Source organism: Grampus griseus (assembly GCF_964374135.1).
Source record: "Grampus griseus genome assembly, chromosome: 13".
Lineage (NCBI taxonomy): Eukaryota > Metazoa > Chordata > Mammalia > Artiodactyla > Delphinidae > Grampus > Grampus griseus.
Window position 1 is genome coordinate 87261755 of NC_139007.1, and position 26876 is coordinate 87288630.

Genomic DNA, 26876 nt, shown 5'->3' on the forward strand with positions numbered 1-26876 from the left:
AAAAGGAGCCCAGTGTGACTTAGTTAATGGACCTGGAAAGTGGTCTTGTTTTCTGGAAGTTACGTGCAGAGCACATCTTTTTCCCTGGCTACCAATGAGTCACGCAACTAATGCCGTGGCTTGCCCACCAGAATACAGTTCAAATCTGAGTGTTTTATTAAATATGGTAAGTTATAGAACATATTATAGAATAGTTAACATCTTTTGCTCAGAAATTATCATTATGGATACGTTTTCCTCTTGCATAGAGACATTAACCTGTACATTTCTCTTATGAACTTTAGAAACCAAGTTAGTTTTGTTCCGTCTTGTCACCGTATTTCCAAAACTTGCCTAATTTGGTTTGCTTCTGTACCATATAGACTAGTACATGGGAAACTGGTTCAAACATTGAATGTTTCAGATTTATTGGGGGACCTTGAAATTCAGGGGATTTCACTGATGCCCAGGGGAACATCAGTGTGGCAGTACTCCAAGTTAATTTGAGAAACAAATATAAAATTATTGTAAAAATGTCATTGGAAATGTACATTGTTTTAAAAAGCAGTTCTAATTGTCAGTAGGAAGCTATTCAGGGTTTGACAGAGTTAGTTCCGTATAAGTTCACAGAACAAGTACGTCTGTATTTCACCCATTACTTTCTGTTACCAGATTTTCAGGCCTTACATGACCTGTCAATTATTAACTAATAAAAACAGTGCAGACTTGCAGTACTTAGTGGGACTGAAAATAACGCTTCAGGAAATTCCAGTTTACGTAAGTTACCCTACACTGTAATTTGATTTAAATCAGCCTACATGTGTAGAACACAAAAAGATGACATTGAGTTGACTTGAGGACATGGGGCATGAAATTATGAGGTTGTATCTCTATTTAATGCCAGTTGTTCAGATACATGCTCTTTCTGAGGGTCCAAAGAAAGTCAGCCCTAGTGAGTATTTTAAGATGTTAAATATAGTATTTACTTTATTAAGTTTAGTGATAAAATGGCAAACAATCATAGATTTTACGGAATGACCACCATTGTCACTGAGATTTCAATGTCGGAAGAGTTTCCTTTGTACTTAATTTTTATTTTTAAAAGATACTTTTAGTAATAATCTTTTTTGGTAGAAGTAGACACATTTATTTAACAAAACATAAATAAGTTGTGACTTTTTGTTATTCTGTGTTTTTAAAAATTTACCTTGTTTGTTGGTACGCTTTCATGTTCCTTTATAGAAGAAGCCAAACTGAGAATGCATTGCTTTTTTTCTCTGGTGTTTCTTCATATCAGTTAAAAGTCCTATCCCCCGTACCCCCCCCCCCCGCCAAGTTTGCACTAAGATAACATAATATTACTTACGTGACCAAACTTGGGGAGTATGATTGCCATGCGTAGTGAGGGAGGCCGTGTGCGTATATGGGCAAATGTACTTTGGAGCATAAAGTGATAGTCGTTTTCAGAAGGGACCTCCCTGTAAAGGAAACAAAATAATCCGAGTCTATGAAAATTTACACGTGCTAGGCACTCAATACCTGTTTAATTTATTCCATGTGTTCCACGGCCACTTTGATGGTATCACTGCATTCTTATCTAAAGCAAACTAAATGAAACAAAGAATAAATACATAAATAACTAAAAGTTTGATCTAATGTACATACCATGACAGTTTCACTGCTAGACTTTTAGTAATTGAAGTTCAATATAAATATAAATGGAATATTCTTCTGTTGGTTCATTATGCAGGAAAAGCATCATTTTCATTATATGGTTCAATATACATTGAGTGAGTGACCAAAACCTAAAACTGCATTTTACTTAAGAATGCGTGACTCGGTTTTTTTCTATTAATATATAATTGACAGTGTCTATTTCTTTATGTTCTTGCATCATCTTATTATATTCAACTTGATCATTCCATTTATGGAAGTTATAAAAATTGATTACGAGATTTTACCAGATAAGAGATTTTCTGACAGTTTAATTATATCAAATTAATTTATATCTGTTTATTAAACTGATCCTCTTGCCCTGCGGTACGTTAAGTACCTTCTAGATTTCTGCCTGATTTCCTTTAAACCAATCTAGAATACTAAAGAATGCACTTTCTTTGTTAGTTGGAGCAACAGTGATAATAGAGCGGCTAACGTTTCTCGTGCTTACGACGTGCTGGTACCTCACATGCCTCGTTGCCCCTCTGTCCTGCTCCGCCGACACAGCAAGCCAGTGGGGCTGCTGCACTTCCCATCCCCGAATCTCAGAGGAGGAGAAGGCAGTTACAGCCAAGCCCAGACGGCATGGGCAGGGTCTCTGAGGATGGGAACTGCAATGCCACCTGACCACCCGACCCCGGCCGTGATCCTCACCACTGTCCTTCAGAGAGGGGACCTCCTCTGCCCCACTGAGACATGGGGGCGCCTGGCATCGCTGTCCGTGCTCACCTGGTGACGCAGCCGGGCCCCTGTTAAAATGCACCTGTGCTGCCTACAGCCATTGTCAGCCGTTAAACCTTCAGTTCGAATCCTTCATCACACTGAGGGGACGGGGCAGAGAAAGCTGGAGGAGTGGGGACACAAGGGCGTTTCCCACGGTGGCTGCGGACGAGCGATGCGGATGGACCCTCTTGTGTCTTCCAGCCTGACCCTGCCGCTCGTCCCCTTTCTCATTTCCCCGAAGACCCTTCTTCCTGGCCCTCGTCCTCAGACCTCAGACTGTTCCCCGAGCAAACCGCGCACTGTCTTACCTACATTCTTATTTCCTATCCCTGCTCCTGGGAAGGCACACTTTGCTTTTCAAATATTCTCAACTCTCGGTCACTGCTGGGTCTGCTGGGGGCCCAGCTCCTGGCGCGCAGACGGCCTCGTCTCGGCCCTCTGCGCACACCCACGTGCACGCGCCCCCCGACGCCCTCCCTCTGCGCGCACGCTCAGTGTCACTCCTCCCGTCTGCTCCGGGCTCGTTTTGCACGCTTAGCTCCGCCCTCGTGACGGGACCCAGCACACAGAGCCCAAGCGTGCAGTCCACGCCCGCAGGTCCCCAGGGCAGGGCGGGGGGCTCCTCCCTCAGCCCTTCAGGGAGTGGAGGGGCCGCGTTCCAGGGAGCTATCCCTTCTAGACTTGGGACGGAGGCTCCCGTGCAGTCCGTTTCCCCGGCTCGCTATCTCTTCATGAGCTGGGTCAATAACCCATCCAGCAGGTCCCGACTGCGCGTCACCGGCCGAGCCGTGGCCCCCAGTCTCTCGGTCAAGCACAGGTGTTCCCGTGAAGGCATTTTGTAGAAGAGAGCGCCGTTTAGATGGGTGACTTTGAGTAAAGGGGGTTCCCCTCCACCCTTCGGCATGCTCACCCAGCAGGAGGGGCCCCCATGACGGCCCGTGGGGCGTGGCATGGGCAGGCGGACTCTGAATCTTTTCCATCAGGAGAGCACAGAGGGCTCTCTGTTGTCTCATTGTTTGTTTCACATAAACAATTTATCCGCTGAGTGGGCCCCTGTTCTCCAGTGCAGACACTGCAGTGCACCAGGCGTGCAGGGCTCTGCGGGGACCCAGGGCTTCGCTGGGGTCCACGGGCGGGCAGCGTGCAAGATGGGTCCTGCATCGGCGTCTCTGCCCTGCTCTGGGGAAAGAGATGCGTTCTGGCTTTGCCCCACACCTCCAACGGTTGCCCCCGGAAACGTGAGCTCTAAGGTCCCGGAGTGGGTTGTCCTTTGACGTGTGCTGTGTGACAGTCCCCCTTGGAAACACTCTTGTTGGCCTCAGCCGTGATGCATGGGAACCCCCTCGTCCATTTGCTTTAGGAATCTGCAGTTTGGGAAGGCTGAGGGTCTTCCCCACCCTCCTCCGGCCACTGTCACCATCTGGGGTCACGGTGCCTCCGCAAGGCCCAGCCTGGCCAGCTAGGAGGTGGGCACTGGCGGGGGGCACTAGCGCCCGCTCCCAGCGGCTTCAGAGTGGGTGGTGCTTCCTGAAGACCAAGAGCGCGAACTGGGGCATCATCGGGCGTTTGGTTTCATTACTTATTCAGATCCCAAGCTGGCAGGGGAGCATGTCTGCTTTCTCTCTCTGCCTGTGGTCGAGCCAAGGAGATGGGCCCTCGGAGGCCTCCAGAGGTGGGCCCTGAGTTCCAAGGCGCTGCGGATGGCTGCAGACCCAGGGCACACGCAAGCCGCTCAGCCGGCTCTGATAAACAAGCCCCTGGCTTTAGTGGTCTTCCGGTTTGCGGTCTTTTTAAGGTTTGCATGTGAACTGGAGAAAACGTAGAGGCCCCGGTTTTGCCATCTCTGAAACCCTCCTCCCACTTGGAAGAAAAATATGTTTTCCTCCCTAAACCATTAAAAATAGCTCTGTTTTATATCCAAGAGATGTTCTGTATCTCAGGATGTTCCACAATTTTATGGGACCCCCTCAGTGGAAACATTTTTCTGTTTTATTCGGGATTGATAGTTTTGTTTTATTGCACATATTAAACTTATTGCCAAAAGATGATTGTCTTTTGATTCTGCTCTAAATCATGGTAAATTGCACTCCCTGGGGGAACAGAACACCAGTTCTATTTTCTTTCTTCCTTTTAAAGCCTTAAAGTATTAGTTCCTCATTTCCCTTTCTATTCCATTCTTCAAACATGACATTACAAAACATCAAGGTGCCAACTACATTCTTATAAAGTGTTGGTCCCTTGAAGAGATTAAAATAAATCAAATAGCTCCTTTTAAACGGGCACTGTAAAAGTGTGTTGTTTACCGATATTAATGAAGCTACCTAAAAATGTACAAGACAATTTATCCAAGTTTCCTAACTATAAAAGGGAGTTTTAATTCCAATCTTATTTAATTCTTAGATTTCAGTATCCAAACTCTGGTTAGATCATCAGGATGCAGCATTTCAGCAGAAGTACAGAAAAAGTAATGCAAGTAAGCAAATTGTATCTGAGCTGCTTGAAGGCACACACCAGCCTCTGTACACACAGACACCTGTACCCTCACCGTGTGAAAACAAAAAGGGCGTTCGACCTCTTTATCCTCTGGATGAATGAGATTCAGCCCATCGTTGAGTTACTGAGGTTAAACAGTGCCCTTTGTGGAGCCACAGCCTACAAGTCGTGGAACGCTTACTTTGCATCAGGCAGAGCCCTCTGTGATTTAATGCGTAACATAGCCCACTTCTCCCCGTCCTGTGGGTGAGAACACCTTTCAGAATCTCCAGGTGGCTGGCAGGGGTCTAGCCCGGATCTGTGACTGCACGTCAGACTCGCGTCCCTTTCAAAGCCAACCACCTTGCTGTGATGTGACTTTGGTCCAAGTTTCCGGAGGTGCCTCTGTTGTTGACGGTGGGTTAGGAGCCCGCCTCGCCCCGGAAGCACCTGGATGGGAGGAGCCCGCCTCGCCCCGGAAGCACCGGGATGGGTTCTGGCAGTTCTCGCCTGGCCAGGCTGTCCTCTGGGGAGGGCGGTGGGTCCAGAAGGGACGTGATGGGAGGTGACCCTGGGCAGAACTGCTCCCAGGCAGGCAGAAGGGGCGCCGCACACGAAGCCCCTCTTCACGTGGGATGGAGCACAGGGGACCGGGGCGGGGGCCAGATGGACCGCTCACGGCGCGGGACAGAGTGAGCTGAGCTGCTGTGGGCCCAGCCGTCCCTTTCCCCGAGCCCCTGGGTCTAGCGCAGGCTTCCTTCTGACTGGAGTTATGGCTGCTACAGCTCGGAGCCCCTGGGGCCTCGGGAAGGGCAGGGGCTGAGCTGGGCTCCCACACGGCACGGCGGCCCCGATCAGCCTCTCTGAGCACCAGTTCAGCACCTCATCTCCACGGCAACGGTGAGCTGACCTCACGGGAATCGGGGCGTGTCCCAGGGAGCCCTGGCGTCCAGCGGGGCCATCAGAGTCCAGTGTGTAAATAGGACTGGGGTTAATATCCACTTGTTCACATGCGAGCTCAGGCCTGGACTTTGCAGATAACAAGAGGACGTTTCTTGAGAATCTCTGTCACTCGCGCGCGTGTGTGTTCACTACAGAGGTTCCTGGATACCTGCTTTGGAGATTCAGGTTCTAGAAAGTGTATGATGGGACTGGCAGCGCTGAGGAAAGGTTCCTCTGTGGCGGTGAGGTTCGTAGGCTTGTGTCCTGTACTGGGCTGCTTTGCTGCATGAACCAGACGAGACGTCTCTTCTTTGCTCTTCACACGTGTGAGCAGAACGTTAATAGACCAGTTATCGCCGTGGCCCTCTTTCTGTGGTCTTCCCATCATTGGATTAGAGACTGAATCGGGACTGATGCGGCTCATAAACAGTGGAGGGGTCTTTTTGGAAACGACTCACATGGTGAAACCCAGACTAGAATTCCCGCCTCGCCCGCAAGGACAGTGGAAGGCTATTCCGCCGATGGCCGCCTCTTCTCCATGGGCCCTGTCTTGTCATCCTCGCCGTTTACACTGCTGACTGATGCCCGGCTCTTGCCCAAGCATGATGCATGGCCGGTGACAAGGCCCTGCGTGACCTGGCTGTGTGGCCGGCGAGTTTGGAAAACGTTCATCAGTTGTTAAGGATTTTGATTCAGTCCCGGGAATGGTGTGGCGTGTGCAAGTGTCTGTATACGATCGAGCATGTATGAAGTACTTATTTTCTATCAGAAAATTACCTTTGTTTTTTGACAGATGCAACCTTTCCCCTTACCTTCATTCGTCTTCATAGTTATCATTTTTCTCCTCTTTGCTTGCATCCTGAGTTTCTCTCTCAGATAAGCCCTGGTCTGGAAGCGTTCCTCTGGTTTTGCCTGAAAATCCCATTAGTGGCTAAAGCCAGCATACGTCAGGCTATTGTGTTTCAGATGAAAAAGCCTGTTAAAAAAGATCTCGTTTAAGTTATATATTTAATAAAACAGCTGCATCAAAACACAGAATATCTAAGTAATATTACGGTTCTGTGTACTAAGACGTAGACCTGAAGATATTAGTAGTTTCTCAAACTACTTAGATCTTTTGTACCAGCCTATCTTACCCCAGACATACAAAAAGTGCAAAAATTTACCTAAGCAGCAAATCCAGGTGATTCGCTTAACGTTCCGGTTTACTTTGTATGATCATCATGGGGGCACAGGTCTCTAAATGACACACCGGGGTTTATCAGGAAGGGTAGGTTTAAATGTTGGAAGAAGTGCACCCGCAATCCCGTGTCTAGACAGGACGCTCACAGGTTCACCCTTGCTCTGGGGACCATCCCGGGGGAGCCCCTGTCTGCGGCCGTGCGGGGACCCAGGGGCCTTCTCTCCTGGGCTCTGTGGCCTCATCCGTGGATCAGTTTCAGGAAGGGGAGAGCCACACGGAGGGCAGAGACCCCTCCTGCAGGTCCAGCCTGGCCTTGGACCCGCCGCCTCTGCTCCCTCCGTCCTGCTGCCGGAAGCCGGTCTCTTGTCCAAGGTCTCTGCGTGTCAGGCGCTGGTTGAGCCCTGGATACAGCCTCTAGGAAAACAGTAAATATGATATAGCTTCCCTGCGTGATTAGGTCCTGTGATTGTCTCACTGGTTAGCTTATGTTTCCTTTTGCATCATTCGTATGGTTGCACACACACACACACACACACCCCTGTGAGTGTGTATTCATGTTACGTATACGTACGTTTCCGTTCTGCTGCAGATGGGTGTGTGCTTGGGTCCCGTCTCCCCAGCCCTGTGCTCACGCCCCGGGAAGCTCAGTGCTGCTTTGTACTTGCTGGTTGCCTGTGCTTCCCACGGCACGGTGCTGCCTGTTGAAACTTGTGCCACCAGACCTAGAATCCTGATTACAATGCACATTCCTTGTCTCACCCTCGATCAGAACACTGGAGCCTCTGGGGTGGGGCTCTGAAGCTGCCTTTTAAGCAGCTTCTCTGGTGATTTTCATTTATGTGAACATTTGGGTCCCACTGCAAACACGTGTTAACTATTATCAGCAGGGTTTTGGCCATCTTTAAGTGTTTTCTTGTAATTACACATGTATGTAAAACAAAGCACTGTTTCTGGAAGGCATCGGAGGACTAGGCCAAGGCCACACAGATATCAGTTGTCCTCATGCTGTGTGCCCCTTCCTTTCACACCTCCATTCTGTCCTGCCTTTGAGGTGTGTCACGTCGTCCACTTCCCTCCAGGCCCGCAGCGCCGGGCCCACTGAGGCATCTGGGCTTCGCTTGGCTTGGGTCACCGCTCGGGTTCTGAGGGTCTCCAGGCCTCCCCACCTGTGTTTCTGCTTCGGTCCTTCTCCCCACTGCAGCTTTCTCGACATTGAGCTTTTAAAGCAAGAGCCACGTCTCTGTTCAGAGCTCTGCAGCGGCTCCCTGGGTCACCTCACCATAAGGCCGAGGGCCTCCTAGGGCCTCTGGTGGCCTCCAGGTGGCCGCCCATTCTGCAACCTCTTAAGCCACCTCTGCCCATCCACACTCCATGCTGTGTGTTTTCTTTAAGCAGCTTTACTGAGATGGGATTCACATACCGTACAATTGACCAGTTTGAAGTGTACAAGTCAGAAGTTTTGGTAAAGTTACAGAGTTGTGCGATATCACCACAACCTAGTTTTAGAACATTTCATCTCTCCAGAAACCCCAAGCCCCATATTCATTAGCAATCGGTCCCCATTGGCAACCCCCAGCCCTTGGTGACCGCAAATCTGCTTCAGGCTCTGTAGATGGACTTGTCCCGTCATTTCAGGTGTGTAGAATCGTACCACATGGCGTCTTGGTGACTGGTTTCTCTCACTTACCATTAAGCTCATACGGGTCATCCATGTGGCAGCGTGCGTCTCAGGACCTCATCCCTTTTTATGCCTCAGTAACTTCCCCTTGTATGTATGGACCACATTTTATTTATCTGTTCATCAGCTGATGGACATCTGGGTCGTTTCCACTTGTCAGCTATATAGTGCTGCTATGAACATTCCCACACAAGTTTTTGTGCGGACATACGTTTTCTCTTGGGTTCATAACTGCTCCAGCAGTTGAATTGCTGGGTCACATCGTAACTCGACATTTAACATGTTTAGGGGCTGACAAACTGTTTCCCAAAGTGGATGTACCATTTTGCGTCCTCATCAGCAACGCACAAGGATGCCGATTTCTCCACATCCTCTCCAGCACTTGTCATTTTCCATTTTTTGGATCACAGTCATTCTGGGAAGTGTGGAGTCGAGTCTCCTTGTGGTTTTGCCTTGCGTTTCCCTGATGACTAAGGATGTTTAGCACCTTTTCAGGCGCTTACTTGTAAATCTTCTTTGGAGACATGTCTGTTCAAATCCTGTGCACATTTTATTGTTTGGTTATCTGCCTTTAGTTCTGGAGTTGTTAGACTTTATGTATGCTAGATACAGATCCCTTATCCAATATGTGATTTGCAAGTATTTTGTTCCATCCTGTGTGTTATCTTTTCACTTTTTTGATAATGCCCTTTGAATCACAAGGGGTTTTAATTTTGATGAAATCCAATTTATCTATTTCTCTTTTGTTGCTCATGCTTTTGTTGCCTAACTAAGGTCTCCCTTTGTCGCCCAGAGTTGAGACCCCCTTTTGGGTAAGACAGGGAGCTGCCGCTGCCGCCCACAGAGCCTCACAGAGGCCTTCGTGCCCCCAAAGCCAGCGGTCTTCCTGCTTTGCCAAAATATGCCCTTATACCGTCCTCTTCCATAGACTAGCCTGAACTTTGAGGGTGGAATTTGGTGTTAATCCTGCTGGAAAATTTCCTCCCTCTAACTTGAATTTTCTTCTTTCAGCTGGTGAAGTTGGCCAACAGTTACAGCAACAGCAGGTCTGAGTGGGGAAGGGTTAGGAGAAAATGTTATAAAAGAAAAAAGTATAAAACTTGCATGGGATATACTTATACTAAAACTATTCTTCGTTTATCTGAAATTCTCATTTCACCCGGTATCCTGTATGTTGCCTGGCAACCCTGCCTGTCAGTGAACACACTTCCCTGTTTTCAACCTCTGTTGGGCTAATCTTCAGCAGAGGAAGGTTCCTTGGGCTTCAGAAAATCGAGTTTTCGTACAATGTATTCGTCTGCGAGGGCTGTCTTAACAAAACACCACAGACTGGGGCGGGGAGCTGTTTATTTCTGGTCCTGGAGGCTGGGAGTCCGAGCAGAGGTGCCAGCAGGATGGGTCCTGGTGAGAAGGCTCTTCCTGGCCTGCAGACAGCTGCGTCTTCTCTGTGTCCTCACATGGCCTCTGCTACGGGCTTTCGCAGTCCTGGTGTCTGCTTCCTCTTGTAAGGACTTGGGTCCCATGACCTTTATGACCACATTTAACCTTAATCACCTTCTTAAGAGCCCTGTCTCCAAATACAGGCGTATTGAGGGTTAGTTAGGGCTTTACCCTGTGGGTTTTGGAGGCAAACAGTTCAGTCCATAACATACAGAATAGAGTGATTTTACTGTGCTTGGATTTGGGTGTTTGCACTGAAAGCAAAACCTATCAGGAAAACGGCTCAGCGTGGAGGTAAAGGGGCTGTTGGTGTGCCCCCTTTATGTATATCTCCAGCCCCCCTTCTGCATCCTTCTTTTCTGCAGTCACCCTGGGCTCCAGGCATCTTTCTCTTGAAAAGTCCCCTTACAACAGGAATGATTTTGTATTTGGTTAACGAAGTGTAATACTCATGAACGCTATCTGGGTAATTTCTCATCAACCTTTGATAAAAGTTTCCACGTTTCACTAGATTGAAATTTATTCCAGTGTACCAAATGTTGGCTGAAGACAAAATTGAGAATTTCCTCCAAACTCAGTATGGCTTCAATGGCCACAAATATCTTATATCAAGTGGACATTCTTCTGTTTGAACATTTTTATTGAGGTCGAGTTGATTTACAATGTTGTGTTTAATTTCTGCTATACAGCAAAGTGATTAGACATATATAGATACGTATTATATGATTATACATATTATACATATATATATATATATATATATATATATATATATTCTTTGCCCTTATGGTTTATCACAGGCGACTGAATATGGTTCCCTGTGCTGTACAGTAGGACCTTGTCGTTTACCCATCCTATATGTAATAGTTTGCATCTGCTCATCCCAAACTCCCAATCCATCCCTCCCCCACCCGCCCCCCCCCCCGCAACTTGGCAACCACAAGTCTGTTCTCTATGTCTGTGAGTCTGTTTCTGTTTCATAGATAAGTTCATTTGTGTTGTGTTTTAGAGTCCCCATATAAGTGATATCATATGGTATTTATATTTCTCTGTCTGACTTACTTCACTTAGTTTCATCATCTCTAGGTCCATCCATGTTGCTGCAAGTGGCATGATTGCACTCTTTTTATGGCTGAGTAATATTCCATTGTATATATGTACCACATCTTCTTTATTCATTCATCTGTCGATAGACATTTAGGCTGTTTCCATGTCTTGGCTATTGTGAATAGCACTGCTATGACTTTTTTTTTTTCCGTGGGATCTTAATTCCCTGATGAGGGATCAAACCCATGCCCCCTGTGATGGAAGCGCAGAGTCTTAACCACTGGACCACCGGGAAGTCCCCAAATAGTGCTGCTATGAACATAGAGGTGCATTCATCTTTTTGAATTATGGTTTTCTCTAGATATATGCCTAGGAGTGGGATTGCTGGGTCATACGGCAATTCTATTTTTAGTTTTCTAAGGAACCTGCGTACTGTTCTTCACAGTGACTGCACCAATTTACATTGCTACCCACAGTGTAGGAGGGGCTCCCTTTTCTCCACAGCCTCTCCGGCATTTGTTATTTGCAGATTTTTTAACGATGGCCATTCTGACTAGTGTGAGGTGATGTCTCATTGTAGTTTTGATTTGCATAAAACGGGTGATGCTTCTTCATTGTGATGCTTTTTTACTATTTTTTTGAAAACCAGCCGAGTACAGCTTTACATTAACTAAGAAGAAGTGTCCTGTATTTTATGAGGCCACCTCAGTGTCTGCCGCTCCTGCCAGCAGGGATGTTTGTTTCCAATATTCTCTGTGCCCTCTGAGGCCACCCCGAGTGTTCACACAGCTGTGCAGGTTCTTAAGAAATACGTGATCTTCATGCCGTAATGGATATTATAAACGCAACGTGCAAGGCTTTATAGACTCTTGTAATGGACGATTGCCTTACTTTGTATGCCTGTGGACTTCATAGAGCAGATTTTGCAGATCACAGTGTGTGGCACATTCGGTTGTGCTGGAGGACGCACACATATTAGATGAGTAGCTGGGAAGATGTGTAGAGAAGCCTGGACAGCACACCGGCCAAGGGGGGTGGTCCAGCGTCTTTATCTACAGCTGCTCCCTTGACTAGGAATGCCAAGAAGCACTCCCTCTGACCCCCTGTTTATATTGCTCATGACTTTTGGAACTTAACTTGAGAAACACATTGTCCAACATTAGCCTCAGCTGAAAGGCATGCTTTCTTTCGTTGGACACTTGGAAATACTTTGTTTTTCTGTTTTGGTGTGATTCTGGATCGAGAGAAAGATGGGTTCTTTCTTCATTTTAGAAGTCAGTTTTTAAAACTAAAAGAGAGGAAAAGAAAGAAAAATTCCTCTAAAATTCTGCTTGGGAAGAGAGTTTTCATTAACTGAAGAGTTTTTAAAAAACATTTTAAGTGTTTTCCAATCATTATGTGTTCTCGTGATCACTGGACTGTTTTATCTAAAGCCATTGCTTTAACTTTTGAAATAACAACATGTTATGACCAAACTGCCTAGGAAGAAGAGGACTTACGGGTTGAAGCAGATGTTAATAAATTATTGGGATATTTCTCCTTGTTTCATGTCTTGCCTCTGTTTAAAAATTACTGCCTGCTATTTCCTTGTTGTGCCTTTTTATAATTTGTAAGGCCACAGTGGACGTCTAATAGATGATTAAGTCAGTACTGAATGCCTGTGAATTTCCTATGTGACTTGTAACATTTTAGATGTGACATAAGGTGGAGATTAGAGTTTTGAGCCAATAAGATGGTAGTGAGGACCCAGAATGACTGGGGGTCTTGATTGTGTCGGGGACCAGTCCCGTGGGCATAAGTGAGAAGCCGCTCAAAGACTGTGGGGGAGTCAGTTTCTGTTGTTAGAATTTCACACTCACATCTTTTCAGATGTGGAACAGTATTTTAATTATTTTATGTTTAACATACTTTATTTTTACAGTGCTTTCAGGTTTACAGAAAGCACCGAGTTCCCGCGAGCATAGGGAACTCACTTGGGTAAATACCAAGGAGTGTGATTGCTGGCTCATATGGTGAGGGCATGTTGAGGTTTGTAACAAACTTGCCACACTGTTTTCCAGGGTGGCCATGCCGTCTGCACCCCCGTCAGCAACGTGTGAGAGTTCCTGTTGCTCTACATCCTCACCAGCGTTTGGTGTTGTCCGTTTTTGGGTGGTTTTTTTTGGATTTTATCCACGCTAATGGGTGTGTAGTGGTAGCTCATTATTGCTTTTATTTGAAGTCTCCTAGTGACATATTATACTGAGTATCTTTTCACGTACTTACTTGACATCTGTGAGTCTCCTTTGGTGAAGGTCTTCTATTTTTCCCTTGGATTGTTTTCTTATTTTTGAATTTTAACTGCTCTTTGTGTATTTTTGTAAGTCTTTTGCAGACATGTGTTTTGCAGATATCCTCTTCCTGTCAGGGGCTTATCTTTTCATTCTATTAACAGTGTCTTTTGCAGAATATAAGTTTTCTATTTTGATAAAGTCCAACTTATCAATTATTTTTTCATGGATCATTGCCTTCGGTGTTGTATCTAGAAAGTCATCACTAAACCCAAGTTCACCTAGATTTTCTCCTATACTACCTTCTAGAAGTTTTATAGTTTTGCATTCACCATTTAGGCCTATAATCCATTATGAGTTAATTTTTGTGACGGGTGTGATGTCTGTGTCTAGATTCGTTTTTTGGCACTTGGATGTCCTCTTGCTCCAGCACCATTTGTTGAGAAGATTATCCTTATACCACTGAAATGTCTTTGCTCCTTTGTCAAAGATCAGCTAATTATATTTGTGTGGGTCTATTTATGGCTCTGAAACAGTGTTAAGACTTAAAAATATTCAGTAATTGGCTGTGGATGGGTCGATGACTGGGAATAGAATTAATAGAGACCAGAAATAAGGTCTAAAAGCAAAGAAATGAGAGTTTAGATGTTGTACAGGAAGATACGGAAAAGATGCAGGTTCTCGGCCAAGTCTTTCTGGGAACACCCAGGGGAGCCTTGACAGCTGTCAGAACTGGTCTCACTCGGGGGCTGCTTCCCCGTCTCCGTGACCCAGGTCTTTGCCGTGGACCTTCACCCTCAGTCTCAGCCAGAAGGAAGCATCTCTCCCTGTGCTCGAGGCCGCCCGTGGGCCCTGTTGCTGCCCCTTTGAACAGAGCTGCTGAAAGACGTTCTGGGAGACGAGAGCGTGAAATAACATGTTTCCGACAAGACACTTGGAGCATTCACGAGCCTGGGAGAGAGGCTCCCTGGGACTTGGGAGATATTTGAAAAGAAAACTTGGGTATTGGGAAGAATTCAAGATAACATAATTTTAATTACTAAGAAGTGTATTTGAAATGCTCTTCTGTGGGTGGAAAGTGTAAGACAGGTATTATTGGTGGGAACATCTCTAACCCTTTGTTGCATTTATGTCTGCTTTATTTATTTATTTTTGGCAGCATATTTTATGAAACTTTTTCTTCCTTTCACTTTTCATCCCTTCCTCTTGTCCAAGTGCCTGGGAAAGACAGCCGAGCCAGCCTCTAGCCGGTGTCCCCACGGCCCTCTCCTCCAGGGACACGGTTTCTGCCGGTGTCCCCACGGCCCTCTCCTCCAGGGACACGGCTTCTGTGGCTGAACACCCCACTTTGTGGGCGGGCTTTGTGCCTGGCCCTCAGAACAGCAGAAGGAGGGCAGGAAGTGGGTGGAGGATGCTGGGGGTTGCCTGGTGCTGGGAGTGTCCGTGCTGGGGTCGGTGGGGGGATGAAGGTTGGTTACATGGGGTGTCCAGGCCCCAGTGACACAGAAGGTGTGGCAGGGAGGGAAGACGAGCCGGTCCGTGGGGCCTTGCGGTGTGAAGACGAGGTGCCCTGAGCCTGGACCCTGTGTCACAGGCCGGAGGTCACCATGAACCTGGGAGCCCGGGGCCTCGCAGGATGGAGGAGGTCCAGGAAAGGGTGGCTCGGAGCGGGGCCTGCGTGGGGTGGGGTGGGGCAGGGGAGCACACCTTTCCCTGGGGAGTCAGCTGGCATCTGGAGCACCTGTTTTCTGCTTCAAGCTTGCGGGCAGCCATCTGGGCTGAGGTCAGGCGTCCGGCGTGTGTGCCATGTGACAGAGCGGCTTTTCTCTTCACTGCCGACCTGGGTCTGGCCTTGCTGACCTCTGTGGAGGTCACACTCTGTCCCCCACTTGGTCCCGACAGCCGGAGGGCTCTTCTCTTGCAGGTACTGCAGGCTCTCAGCCTGTGGGATGGCAGGGGGCCCTCTGCGTACACTGGGCCCAAACGTGGCCTTAGTAGGTAACGTGGTGCCAGGCGCGCCGTTGGCTGGGGCTTGGCTGGGGACCTGCTCTGTTGAACACTTCTGCCAAAACGCGTCTTCAGATTCCCTCCCTTGAGAAAGGAAGGGCTTCTGGGGAATGTTTGGCCATCAGGGCCACCAGCGGGGTGAGGCGAAGCTCCGGGCAGCGTGGTGTCCGGAACCGTCCGGAACCCAGGGCCCGTCGTCACGGGGACCGCTCTCCACTCAGCTACTGCTTCTCACGGCTGCACGTTTAAATACGGTTATCGTGGGACTTAACACCCAGATTATGAAATGGGCACGACACACTTCAGTAAGACCTGCCCTCCTTAGAGTTCCGTCCAGCATCCTATTCGCGTCCTGCTGGGAGACGTACACTTCGTCCTTCACTGCACGGCGGTGGGCACAGAGCCCCCTGACCAGGGCGTGGGGATCCCGCCAGCAGCCGGGACGAGGCGCTCGGAGACAGAGGGAAGCCTCCCTTTGCTCTTTGTGTCTTGGCGGAAGATGAAAGTCCCGCACAGGTGTGGGCGTCTTCTTGAAGGAGGCGCGGTACGCCAAGGGTCTGGCTTGACTGAGGAAAGAAAACGCAAACAGAACCGTTTGAGCCAGCTGCAAACATCTGAAACTAAACTCCCCCAAACAGTGTGAAACCATCACGGCAGCTGCAGGAAACTGCCCCGGGCCTGGGACCAGCCCCCCTGCCTGGTTCTCCTTCGAGGACGCTCAGCTCTGCCAGTTCAGCGGCTCCTCAGATGCCCCCTCCGGGTGTCCCCACCCCTGGGGGTGGATGGCCTCTCTTCTCCGCGTCACTCATCTGTGGGGTCAGATCCTCCCTGAGCATGAAATTTCCCGGATTTCAAGGCTCTCACAGCTGCCCAGCGCTAAGTCGGGCTGTCCACATCTGTTGGCCACACAGCCGAGGCAGCCGGTCCTGCAGGCCCTAGACCGGGCTCCTCCCCGGCCGGCCTGCTTGGGGTCGGGGTGTTGTCTTCCTGACGTTTCTTTCCTCAGCTGTCCGACGGGCAGAGCCGTGTGCAGACGGGGCCTTACGCGGGTCTGCTGCCATCAGGAGGGCCTACCACGTGCTCCCTTAGAAAATGAACGTATAGCACAAGGTTCTTAGGCTCAAATAATTCAAGTTTATGGTCTACGTCGGCAGCTCTCAAACCTTCTGGTCTAAGACTCCCTTTATGCTCCTAGAACTTGCTGAGGCCCCCAAAGGGCTTTTTAAACATGGTTTATATTCATCAGTATTTATGCTTAGTATCAAAACTGGGAACTTTTTAATACACGCTCCCTTAGGTGTCATCATGAGTCCCTTGTGAGCCTGAGAAGACAAAGGGCACCTCAGTATTTACAGAAATAGTTCTGACCTCGGGGGCCTCCTGGGAAGGGGTCCTGGGGCCGTCCTCTGAGGACCACTGGTCGGAGTGCCAACAAGACAGACGCCTCAGAGCAAAGAGGGAAGCCCCAGCTCTGCAGAGCCATCCAGGACGGCTGAGAAATAAAGGGACAGACGAGGCGCCGTGGAGATTCGACAACAGCGTGAACCCCTTGCTGGTGGACCGATGGGGAAGTGTCACTGCAGATGGGGACAGAAGTTTTGTGGCCAGGCCTCTCCAGCCCGAGACCCATCTTGGATCCAAACAGCACGAGGACTTACCTCCCTAATCGGAGCACTTTGCTGCCCAGCCCCAGACGTCGACCTCCAGGTGACGCAGATTCTTCTCCCAAAGCAAGTGTGGAAGTTCACGCTATGTGGGGCATGAAGCATCCTTTCTGAAGGTTTCCTTAGAAGAAAGCCCCCCCGGAAGGTGAACTCACGCCGCTCTGACCTTGGAGACACGCGTGGGTTTCAAATGGCTGTTTGCCCATTGAAATCTGCCCACGTTTCATCAAAGAAAAGTCTTAAGGCCGAACTTCGGTCGGGGCACTTATCGTGCGTGAGGTCTCTGTGCTCCCAGTTCCAGGGTTTGCCGGAACTTGGACTCATGACCTTCTCTCTTTCCCTCCCACCCCGATTATGCCTGATGGTTCTGGTTTCCTTTGGGATGGGTATTTCGGGTCCAGTGATTAGATGGAGAGGAACTGGAGAGTATCAGAATTCCTCGCTGTGGGCAGTCCCGGGGGAAACACTTACCCGCGGGACCGGCCTCGCTAAGATCCCCAGTGGCTGATGGAGGTGAGGGCGTCGCTGTCCGGCAGCCATCCCAGCAGTGGTGCCTGGAGCCCTGTTCCTTTCCAGGAGCGTCTTGCTTCCCCTGGGTCAGGTACGGGCGCCTTCAGGTGGGGCGTTGACCGAAGGCTGGACAAAGGTGAGGCTGTGACGGCACGGTGCCTCCCATGATGGGTTGGTTCCTGCGTGTCCTGGGAGCTGAGCCAGGGCTGGGATGTTGCCCGCGGGAGACCCGCCGTGGTTACGGCTGACCCCACTGCATCAGGCTTTTCTCTGTTCGGGGCTCCGGAGCATCGACTCAGGGTTGGAGATCTGGCTTGTGTCCTGCTTCTACTGTAACTGTTGTGAGGCCTTAGGAAAGTCACTTAATTTTCCACCCTGACTCGCAAGAGTTGGCCTGTCATTTCTTCCCGGTTATGAGGGTTAAAGATCTTTCAGTGCAGGGCCTCTCATCCTGAAGTAAGATGCTTGTTTGCAGGGTCACCTCCTCTGAGCAGGCATCTCTGCTGCGCTAGTCGTCTGGGCCCTTACTTATCAATCCTGCCCCCCCGGGGAGAAAGGGATGCCACGCTCGGAGTGGGGGCACTGTGTGCCAGGACTGTGTGCACCTTGCTGAATCCAGCACTCCCGGGGCGATGCAGATGGGCCCCGTTCTCCTCACCCTGTAGATGGGGAGACCCCCAGAACACTCGGTGAGTGAGTACTGGAGCCTGGGTTGGCATCCTTCCCGGGCCACGGTGTGTGCAGGACACCAGGGTGGGCAGTGCACCAGAGGCAGTGTCGCTTGGGTCAGAATGTTGCTTTGTGTTTTCTCTTTCTCATCTCGGTTTTGTAAAACCCTCTTTTGTTTGTCCACTTGCAAAGAGAACGAGTTTGGAGAAATGTGGCCACCTCTGGATACTAGCCTGAGTGGACACAGTGTTTTTTAAAATAGGTTGCAATCAGCTGCGTTAGCTTAAACCACTGGTCTTAATGTGAGACCTTCTGGACAATGGGAAATATTCTGATTTCTTTTGTAAGGCATCCAAATATAAAATCATCCTGCTTTTCTTACCTTCCTTTTGTCACGTCTCCTGACTCTACAGAACTTAAAGGGAAAAACAGGCAACATTTCTAGGGCACATTTTCGGTGCAGTGATGTGTTTACCCCTCGCTGACTGCCCACAGCTCTGTGAGTGAGAGAAGGACGCGGCAGCTGTCTGTTGTCCTGGAGAGAGAGGGGTGCCGTGCTAGGGCTGACCCAGGTCTCGGGGTCCTTGAGCAGCGGCAGGAGAGGCTCCCGCGGTGGAGACCTTGGTGAGACTCGCTGAGGCCAATGCGGTGAGGGTGGGGACAGGTCAGGGGTCCAGGGAGCACCCTGGAGAATTAGGGTCCATGCGGAGGAAAGAGCGGAATAAAAGGGACCCGGATTCAGGTTTTCAAGAGTGATGTCGGTGAGACTGTCACTGATAAAACAATCTAGAAGATGCAGAGAGAGGTTAGGATGGAAGCGGGTGTGTTTTGGGCCATTCTCTGTCAGGGGCTCTGAGGTCCTTCTGGGGTGGGTGGTCCTCGCCGGGGCTCACGGCGCTGGGTCGCTTCCCTCCCCTGTCTGGGACTCGGGTTCAGGCTGGAAACGGTTACTTAGGTCTGTTGCTACAGGAATAAACATGGGAAGAAAGCAATTAGAATGGACACCCGGGGTCACTTTTTTCTTTCCAAAGAAACTGTATCTGTGAATTACATCCAGATCTTTATTTTTTTGGAAATATACGTTTGACTGTGGGCTTCCCGTGTTACCTGTTTATACCATTTTGGGGATGTTTCTAGACAGGACGGGTATGTGGCTTCCAAGGGCAGGGGGGCAGGGGTGCCGTGTGTGGGATGTGGCGTGTTTGCCTTGGTGTGAGTGTGAATTCTCACCCAGCTTCGCCTGACTCTGCCATCCTGAGTGAGATACAAAACTTTTCAGAGCCCGTGTTTCCTCACTGGTAAAATACACATGGTAATACGTATACCTCGGTCTGTTATTACCAGGATTAAAGGAGAATATGCCTATAGCTGGGTTCCCTGCCCACCATGCCTGTAAATGTTATGGCAACAATCCTGGATTTAAAAGCTAATCTTAAAACTCTTCCTTTGGCATTAAATTATACAATTGATCGTAAACATGTGTCACTTATGCGCAAAGCCTTAGCACCATGAATCCCAGTTCGATATTTTACTGAAAGTGGACATGTGAGTAATTATATTCCATCAAAACTGTAAGTTTCAAGGTCTCCCCCCACCCACTCTGCCATTTCTAGAAAATCAAATTCTACAGGGGAACTCTCTTTTTTTTTTTCCTTCTTTGATCATCTGTGTTGTGCAATTAAAAAGAAAACCACAGACAATTCCATGACTGATGAAGACAACATATGTAAAAATTAAGTAATGGATTCTAAGAGAGCGGGCCTGGCCTCAGACCAGGACTTCGAGGCCAGGATGGCTCAGTTTAAACCCTGTCTCTGACACTCTGTCTTTACCTTCTCTGATTCAATCACAGAACTTGCAAAATGATAACAATAATCCCACCTCACAGAATTATAGCAAAGTGATTCAGTTATACATATTTTTTTATACATTCTTTTCCATTATGGTGTGATCAAGCAAATTAATACCTGAAAAGCAGGTAGTCATAAGAACCCACTAAACGTTATCGAGTATCACTCTCCGATCTCTGCTGTGTGTGAAACTCCTATGCTTTCTTTTTCTTTTCAAAGATTTCTTTGATGTGGACCATTTTTAACGTCTTTATTGAATTCATTACAACACTGCCCCCGTTCCGTGCTTTGGCCTTTTGGCTGTAAGGCATGCGGGATCCCAGCTCCCCGACCAAGGATCGAACCTGCACCCCCTGCATTGGAAGGTGAAGTCTCAACCACTGGACCACCGGGAAAGTCCCTCATATGCATTTTATAAGTGAATCCTACTGGACAGATTGTTTATTATTTTATCCCCGAAATATTTTTATATGTGAAGTCCTTTGTAAACCTCAGAATACTTCACAGACTTCCATTCTATGTAGCAGTTAAGCTTTTAGTATCCACCAGCTAAGCAATGTATAATCACACACAGCAGTTAGGTATCTGTATTAAAGAAAATAATGTCCACCTTATGAGCCCCAAGAGCAGTCATATACATTTTAAGACAAGTAGAACGAGGGTGCGAGTCTTCCTGCTGATTCAGTGTCCTGACGAGGTTAGTATGCACGTCCATGTGAGGGCCTCTGGAGGTGACGGCATCCTTGGTCCACGGGGGCATGGTGGTCCCGCCTTTAATTTGGTACTCGTCATTGCTTTGTGCCGAGTTACCTGTGCATTTCAATCGGCGCTTACTAACGTTCCAGGATTTGTTATTTTCTATCATGTGTGTCTGGTAGCCTCGGATTAAGCCCTCGTTATCCCTTGTAGGGACTAAAGACAGCCTTGAACTGGTCTTTTGTCTGCAAGCTTTGCCAGCAGGGTTTTAAAGCACAAATATGATCCTGGCACTCCTCCTTACAATGCTTTCCGCTGCTTGTGGAAATCGCTTTACCTGCTCCAGAGCCCCCACTCTGGCTCCTGCTGCCCGGCAGCCCACCGCTTGCCGTGGACCCTCCCTCTGAAACCCTGCTTCCTTGTGGGAAGACCAGCCCCGCATCCACCGTATTTGCTGAGCACATGTTAATGTGCCATTGTCCTTATGCATGTGAAAGGCAGGGGCCGTGTACTGATAAGGGCAAGTGGCAAAATGCCAGGAGAAGCAAGATATTTGGTGGTTTAACTAGGTGTAGTTTTTGAGAGAATTCTGAAAATACTATAAGGAAATGCAAAGAAAATAGAAGATGCTGATTTTTGCCCTCTGAAGCTGACACCAGAATGCCTATTGTACCTGACAGCTACTGCTTCATAACAAATAGCCCCAGGATGTTAGCTGTGATCAGCGACAAGTGTTCATTTCTCATGCATCTGCTAATCATGGCTGGGCTCTGCTGGGAGGCTCCAGGCTGCATGTGGGTCTGGGTCTGTCCCATACATCTCTCCTCTGAGTGAGTGAGGAGTGAGGAGGATGTGAGTGAGGAGACCGGAGGATGCCCTGCTCCTGGCAACACCTAAGGGCAGGAGAGTGGCCCACACGCATACAGGTGTCCAGCCCCAGCCTGCAGACACCCCACGAGCAATGTAGTTCCCACGTCTGAGCCCAATGTCACAGGACAGGGGAGACACCCTGCCAGTGTCTGGGGGAGCCGCAAAACCCCTTGTGATGGGGAGAGAAGACGGATTGGGCCAACGTGTCATCACTTATTCCTGGAAATCAGTACATAATCATCCCGAGTGAGAGAAGCTGAGGGGGTGGGGATTGAGGGCCCAGCAGAGCGCCGTCCGGATGGCCGTGAGTGTTGGATGGGGAAACGATGCGTTTCCGAGCCGTCCAGCTGGTGGCTGCCGTGGCAACTGGACTTGGCCAAGGCCTTCGAAGATAAACAAACTAGTCCACGCAGGTCCTGGCAGTGCAGCAGGGTGGCCAGAGCAACAGGATCCCGGCCAGCAGAGGACACTGAGGCAGAACACAGGGACTGCACCCAGAAAGCTGGGAGGAGAGCAGGGGGACAGATGGACTCACCTGGTCATTTCTGCAGCAGATTCCGCTGGATGTGAAAACTGCCCGTAGCTTAGATGTTCCTGCAGAGCAGACTCATGCCCACTGGACACGGGACCTGAGCAGATTCTGCACGTTCTCATAGCAAAAACTGTCCTCACCCAATTAAGTCAGTACTTAGAGGCCCGAGACCTTATTATTATTACTATTATCATCATCATTGGAGTCCAGTCGATTTACAATGTTGTGTTAGTTTCCAGTGCACTACAGAGTGGATCAGTTATACATATACATCTATCCCTTCCAGTTCAGATTCTTTTCCCATATAGGTGATTACAGAACATCGAGTAGAGTTCCCTGTGCTCTACAGTAGGTCCTCATTGGTTATCTGTCTTATATGTAGTGGTGTGTATATGTCAATCCCAATGTCCTCATTTACCAAGAGCCTTCTTATGAACAAGGCTGGCCATACTGGTGTAACGTCAAGCTTGCTGTGTTTGTTTAGTGGGTAATGGAGCACCACATCCTGTTGGACAAAAAGAAAGGAAAGACTAAGCATTTGTTAAGTACTGTTCCTGGGAGCCAGCGATGGACTCGCACGTGTATTTGGTTTATCACTGAATCCGAGATACTGTCCATCTTCAGATAGACCAAAAAGGCAAATAAATATATTGCCCATTAAACTGTGGTCGCTTTTTTCTCATATCTTAGGATCCCTATTTTATTTTTATTAAGAGAACTTTTTACGCGTCATTTAGGTGTCGATTGTCTATCAGGAACGTGTGCACAGTGAGGTGGGCTGCAGCGTGTGTGTCCCCCAGGGCAGGAGGTCTTCACCACCGCCGATGCTCTCAGGCTCTCCCGGGCCAGGGTGCTCGGAGGCCACCTCCGCTTAGGTTTCCATCACTCGACGATCCTTTTACCTGGGCTAGAGTTTTGTATAAGTGGAATGATGGCATCATATAAGTCCTGGTTTCTGCCTTTTTCACTCATTATAATAGTTTGTAGATTCACTCTTGTTGGTCTTATTTGTTTCCCATTTATTCTCTAGTTTATATGCACAATTGTACATTGTATGCGTATACCACGATCTGGGCGTTTTCCAGTAAATGGCTCTTCTAGTTGTTTCCGTTTGGGGGCTGTGATGAGCAAAGCTGCTGTGTGCATTCTGCACCCATCGCTCTGTGGATGTGTGTTCTAATTACTCTTGGGTAAACACCTGGTGTAGACGTCACACTTGTGTGAGGAACGCAGGAGGGTCCGCACTGCACCACATCGTCGCCAGCCTCGGGGGCCTCTGGTGTGGGTCCTCAGGGCCCCTCCCGCAGGCCCACGGAGGCACCTCCTGTGGGTTTGCTTTGCATTTCCCTGGGGACTGGGGACGCCCGGCGGTTTTCTCACTGCTTATTGTGGAGTCACATACCTTTCATTTTGAACTGTCTGTTCAAATCTTTGCCCAATTTAAATTAGATTATTTGTCCTTTTTATTGATTCGTAGGGGTTATTGACATAACCTGAATCTTTGTCAGGTGTGTGTGTTACGAACATTTTCTCCCCGTCTGGGGCTCGCCTTTTCACTTTCTCAATAGTGTCTTTTGGTGAGTGTAAGTTCTAAAATGTATTAATAGCATCCAGGTTACCAGATTTTTCATTTTGTGGCTAGGGTTTTCTGTGTCTGCCGTAAACCCCCAGTATTCATGGGAAGCCCTTCAGAAGGAGAGCCGACCACAAAACTGACAGCTGCCATGGGCATCCTTCTGAAATGCGGCCAAGTCTGCAGACCGTGTTTTTAGAATGGACACGATTTGTGATTGCTGCCTATAAAAATGCTTCAGGCTTTATTCAACCCAATTAGTCAACCCAATCATCAATTCCAAGTCATCTCTCAACGTTTCCTTTGCCCGCAACGTATTCCTCAAGTGGGGACTGTCTTTGGGTGGTTTTTCTTGGACAAATTCAGTGGCTTCTTTCGACACAGCTCACCTTCCTCTGGACGCCCTCACATTAAAATTCCTTCTGTTCATTTTTTCTCTTTCAATTCTTCTTCTTTCACACATTAACTCCCCAACATTCAGTATAAGAGAAAATTACGTCGTTAAAGCCCTTCTGAATAGGAAAGAAGTCATGGTCGGTCGTACCACCCTGCACGTGCCTGATCTCGTCTGAATAGGAAAGAAAACGTAAATATTTTCATGTGACCTATGAAAGCGGGCGGTATACTTTGAATTTTGTGAGCACCAGTTATTTTATTTTCACGCTGAATTATTTCCAGAATCCCAAACTCCATATTTATCCATTGGAGGACATCCTTTTGGAATGGTTTCAAACCTAACTTTTCGTGAGATAGTTACTGTACAACGCCAGCTTTGGTACCCTTTGCGACGCTGACCCACCAGCCAGCTGCAGGCGTCTCCACTGGCACACACACTTTCACCTGGTCCTCAGCCAGTCCTGACCAGAACTTCACAAGCGCCTTCCAACCGTCCCTCCTTCCCTCTCGCCTATTTCCACCATCGTTGTTTGGCCCTCTCCATTTTTACTTTCTCTCAAGAGTCCCTTTTTCTGTGCTCTTTCCCACCATGTGATGAGATCTCACTGACATTTTTCTAAAACGTGGTTGGGACTTGTCTTTTTGGAGTCCCGTTCCCGTGTGTCTCAGTGATGGGGTGAGTTTCCAGTGCGATGAAATGCGAGTTGTTGGCCGTTCATCTCCTTTTCCAGGCGCGATTAACATCCTGCGCAGAGCAGGGGAGTCTTTGCTGGAGATAATCCCGCTCCAGGAGCTTTTCCCCTCAGCCATCTCGTTTTGGCCCCGGCGGGATGGGGCAGAGCTCAGCTGTCTCAGGAGGGTGACCGTTAGACAGATGGGACAGCCCCTTAGCCTCTGTTCCCTTGGACCATCATGAATTTGTTTAAAGAAGATCCACTTCCTTCCATATGGCCCTAAAATGTAAAATGTAATTGCATTTCTCCCGTAAGAGAAACTGAATTCCCCACACGGAGCCAGGTTTACCAAATAAAATTGCATAAGTGAACGGCTCTAACTTCAGCCAGGATGTTTATATAAACAAACACGGAATCTCTTCTGACTTGGCAACGATGTCTGCCATATTTTACAACATTCTCAGCCAATTTTAAGAGGTGGTTGACTTAATCAATACTACCTTGCTTATGGTGAGCCTTCAAATATGATGTACAATCCTCAAAAGGGCCATTTCAGGAATTTTCCAGAACTATTTCTATAGATCAGTATGTTCTTGGATAGAGCATGGAAAGCATTTTGTGCCCAGATAATCACACCATAAATTCTGTTCACTAGTAAAGCTTCTGAAAAAGGGCCAAGTGCACAGGAAAGTAAGCAATGTGTCTCCAGGAGAGCTTCCTGGAGCAGGTCCCGCCATCAGCTGAGCCACCTGCATGTGGAACTCCAGTGAGGGACGGACCAGCTACTTTGAGGGTTTCAAAAGACAGGAACCAGTTGCCTCTGAAGCCGTGTAGCCCAGCCTCCGTCCTCCTTAGGTTGCCCCCATGATCTAAAGTAACGAATCGGTCACTTCAGAAAGAAACGTGAGTCATTGTCATTTTGATTCCAAGCCAGTTTCCTAGTCACAGTTGGAGCGAAATGCTCGTTAAATTAACCCTGTAACACAGGGGGCCGGTTTGATTTATGTATCTGCCTATTTGCTGAGCAAAATCTAGAGTGCTCAGAAAAGTACAGAACTTAAAGGAAACGATCAGTATGAATTTTTAAAAACTTGGGTGGTGCTTTTATAAGAAATGCAGCGCCATCCATTTTTTGTGTGTATTAGAGATGAGCCGTGTATTAGAAAGCCCGTACCCGGGTACCCTGTTGGCGCCCAGAGCAGTGCCTGGTGCAGTGTTTGTTGAGTGCACCAGTCAGTACAGTGTGACTACTGGTGGAAACCAAGTGCCCGATCCGGAGGTTGGGCTGATTTAGAATCATGACTTTGCTATTTAAAATTCTTAACTTGCAGACGGCCCCGACCCCCCCAAAAAAGATCCACTTCTGGAAATGAAAGCCACAGGGAATTTAATGGAATTGCACGGATGCCTCGGAGAGCAGAGGGCAGCTCAGACAGCTCAGGGTCCCGGAGTGGGCTCGGGACCTGGTCCACATGCTCACAGACCACATTCCTTCCTAAAGGGGGCGGAAGCTGAGGGTGCAGGGCTGTCTCTGTAGCAGGGACCAGGGTCCTCACTGTTAGGAGCAGAACCGCACGGCGTGCCTCAAGGGCCATTTCTTCCTTCTTCTCTCGTGTTCCTTAAACAATGTAGAATGACTGTGAGATTTGAACCAACCTGGGCTTCGAGATTATCCTACAAGACGTCAGTCTGGACACACAGCATTACAGCTTCCACCCTCCTCGTCCATTTTCAGGAGGCTGAGGTCAGCCAAGGAGGAAGCACTGTGAGTGCCTTCTGAGTCGGAGTGAGGGGAGAATCCCAGGCGCCCCGTCCCTTTGTGTTCTTCCAGGACGTGTGCAGGGATGCTATGCTCACACGATAGCAGCATTCAACGTACCTGTGACTATCCTCAGACTGCAAACGGAATTACTAGGGAAAGACAATCTAGGTGGTTTTGTAACTGCTAATGCCAGGGCTGTGAGTTATCTCAAAACAGGTTTATT

The 26876-nt window shown here is 48.5% G+C and overlaps 1 protein-coding gene across 2 annotated transcripts in view; it reads left to right on the top strand.

The window, feature by feature from the left end:
* SMOC2 (SPARC related modular calcium binding 2) overlaps positions 1-26876 on the top strand; it is a 154160-nt gene that overhangs the window by 74840 nt on the left and 52444 nt on the right. The window lies entirely within an intron of this gene.